This window comes from Arachis hypogaea, chromosome 20 (assembly GCF_003086295.3).
Source record: "Arachis hypogaea cultivar Tifrunner chromosome 20, arahy.Tifrunner.gnm2.J5K5, whole genome shotgun sequence".
Lineage (NCBI taxonomy): Eukaryota > Viridiplantae > Streptophyta > Magnoliopsida > Fabales > Fabaceae > Arachis > Arachis hypogaea.
In genome coordinates, this window is record NC_092055.1 from 38,340,036 (window position 1) to 38,343,251 (window position 3,216).

General features: G+C 31.9%; 1 non-coding gene across 1 annotated transcript; it reads right to left on the bottom strand.

Moving 5' to 3' along the window:
* Positions 1–2,791: 2,791 nt before the first annotated feature.
* Positions 2,792–2,899, bottom strand: LOC112787150 (small nucleolar RNA R71). Its single transcript, XR_003194580.1, has one exon. It is a non-coding gene; the product is annotated as a small nucleolar RNA R71 (small nucleolar RNA).
* Positions 2,900–3,216: the final 317 nt, after the last annotated feature.

Below are 3,216 nucleotides of genomic sequence, written 5' to 3' on the forward strand. Positions count from 1 at the left end.
GGAAACCAGAGGTTTAGAGGAACGAAAGCATCTCTATGCGTTTATCTGAAATTCTCACCAATGATTTACATAAGTATTTCTATCCTTATTTTATTATTTATATTCGAAAACTCCATAACTATTTTATATCCGCCTGACTGAGATTTACAAGATGACCATAGCTTGCTTCATACCAACAATCTCCGTGGGATCGACCCTTACTCGCGTAAGGTTTATTACTTGGATGACCCAGTGCACTTGCTGGTTAGTTGTGTGAAGTTGTGATAAAAAGTTGAGATTACAATTGAGCGTACCATGTTGATGGCGCCATTGATGATCACAATTTTGTGCACCAAGTTTTTGGCGCCGTTGCTGGGGATTGTTCGAGTTTGGACAACTGACGGTTCATCGTGTTGCTCAGATTAGGTAATTTTCTTCTTATTTTGTTTTCAAAAAAAAAATATTTTCAAAAAAATTTTTCGTTTATTTTCGAAAAATTTTTTTTATAAATCTTTTCAAAAATATATTGTTCTTCAAAATTTTTAAGAATGAATTCTAGTGTTTCATGAAGCATGTTGAAGCCTGACTAGCTGAAAAGTCATGTCTAATTCTTTTGGATAGGGGCTTCCAACCATCAGCATAGAGGCAAGTTAATTTGATAAGTAATGAGCAGTATGTTCTGATGTTACATGCTAAAGCTTAACTGGCTATTAAGCCATGTCTAACCCTAAGATTGGAGCTTTAGACTAAGAGTACAAGATTCCTGGAATTCATATTAAAAATTTTGGAATCCTTATTTTTCTTTTTTAAATAATTTTCAAAAAATCCAAAAAAATCATAAAATCATAAAAATAAAAAATATTTTGTGTTTCTTGTTTGAGTCTTGAGTCAATTTCAAGTTTGGTGTCAATTGCATACTCATCCTGCATTTTTCAAAAATTACATTCATGCATTGCATTCATCATGATCTTCAAGTTGTTCTTGATAAACCTTCTTGATTGATCTTCATATTACATTGTTTTGTGTTGTATGGTGTTTTTCATATGCATTCTTGAATTCTTAGTGCCTAAGCATTAAAGATTTCTAAGTTTGGTGTCTTGCATGTTTTCTTTGCATAAAAAAATTTTCAAAAATAAGTTCTTGATGTTCGTCATGATCTTCAAAGTGTTCTTGGTGTTCATCTTGACATTCATAGCATTCTTGCATGCATTCATTGTTTTGATCCATAACTTTCATGCATTGCATCATTTTTCATGTTTTTCTCTCTCATCATTAAAAGTTCAAAAATCAAAAAAATAGCTTCTCCTTTTTGTTCTCATAAATTCGAAAATTTGAGTTGACTTTTTCAAAACTTTTTAAAATTTAGTTGTTTCTTATGAGTCAAATCAAATTTTCAATTTAAAAATCTTATCTTTTTCAAAATCTTTTTCAAAAATCAAATCTTTTTCATTTTTCTTAGTTATTTTCGAAAATTTTAAAAATACTTTTCAAAAATCTTTTTCTTATCTTTATCACATAATTTTCGAAAATAACATCATCAATTAATGTTTTGATTCAAAAATTTCAAGCTTGTTACTTGCTTGTTAAGAAAGATTCAAACTTTAAGTTCTAGAATCATATTTTATGATTTCTTGTGAATCAAGTCATTAATTGTGATTTTAAAAATAAAATCTTTTTCAAAACTAATTTCAATCATATCTTTTCAAAATTATCTTTCTATCTTATCTTTTTCAAAATCATATCTTTTCCATCATATCTTTTTAAAAAATCTTATCTTTTTCAAAAATTTGATTTTAAAATATCTTTTCTAACTTCTTATCTTCTTATCTTTTCAAAATTGATTTTCAAAATTTGTTTCAACTAACTAACTAACTTTTTGTTTGTTTCTTATCTTTTTCAAAACTACCTAACTAACTTTCTCTCTCTCTAATTTTCGAAAATATCCTCCCTCTTTTTCAAAAATTTTTTTTAATTAACTAATTGTTTCAAAATTCAATTTTAATTTATTTCTTCTTTTAATTTTCGAAAATCACTAACCATTTTTCAAAAATTATTTTCGAAAACCTCCCCCTCTCATCCTCTTCTATTTTTTTATTTATTTACTAACATCTCTTCCTCACTCGCCAAAAATCCGAACCCCCTCTCTCTCTCTGAGTTCAGATTTTCTCTTCTTCTTTTCTTCTACTCTTTTTTTCTTCTTCTACTTACATAAGGGAACCTCTATACCTGGGCAAAAAGGATCCCTATTATTATTATTTTTCTGTTCCCTCTTTTTCATATGAGCAGGAGCAAAGACAAGAATATTCTTGTTGAAGCAGATCCAGAACCTGAAAGGACTCTGAAGAGGAAACTAAGAGAAGCTAAATTACAACAATCCAGCAAGCACCTTTCAGAAATTTTCGAACAGGAAGAGGAGATAGCAGCCAAAAATAATAATAATGCAAGGAGGATGCTTGGTGACTTTACTGCACCTAATTCCAATTTACATGGAAGAAGCATCTCCATCCCCACCATTGGAGCAAACAACTTTGAGCTGAAACCTCAATTAGTTTCTCTGATGCAGCAGAACTGCAAGTTCCATGGACTTCCATATGAAGATCTTTTTCATTTCTTAACTGAATTTTTGCAGATCTGTGATACTGTTAAGACTAATGGAGTAGATCCTGAAGTCTACAGGCTCATGCTTTTCCCTTTTGCTGTAAGAGACAGAGCTAGAGTGTGGTTGGACTCTCAACCCAAAGATAGCCTGAACTCTTGGGATAAGCTGGTCACGGCTTTCTTAGCCAAGTTCTTTCCTCCTCAAAAGCTGAGCAAGCTTAGAGTGGATGTTCAAATCTTCAGACAGAAAGAAGATGAATCCCTCTATGAAGCTTGGGAGAGATACAAGCAACTAACCAAAAAGTGTCCTTCTGACATGCTTTCAGAATGGACCATCCTGGATATATTCTATGATGGTCTATCTGAATTGGCTAAGATGTCATTGGATACTTTTGCAGGTGGATCCATTCTCCTAAAGAAAATGCCTGCAGAAGCTCAAGAACTCATTGACATGGTTGCTAATAACCAGTTCATGTACACTTCTGAGAGGAATCCTGTGAGCAATGGGACGCCTCAGAAGAAGAGAGTTCTTGAAATTGATACTCTGAATGCCATATTGGCTCAAAATAAACTATTGACTCAGCAAGTCAATATAATTTCTCATAGTCTGAATGGAATGCAAGCTGCATCCAACAGCAC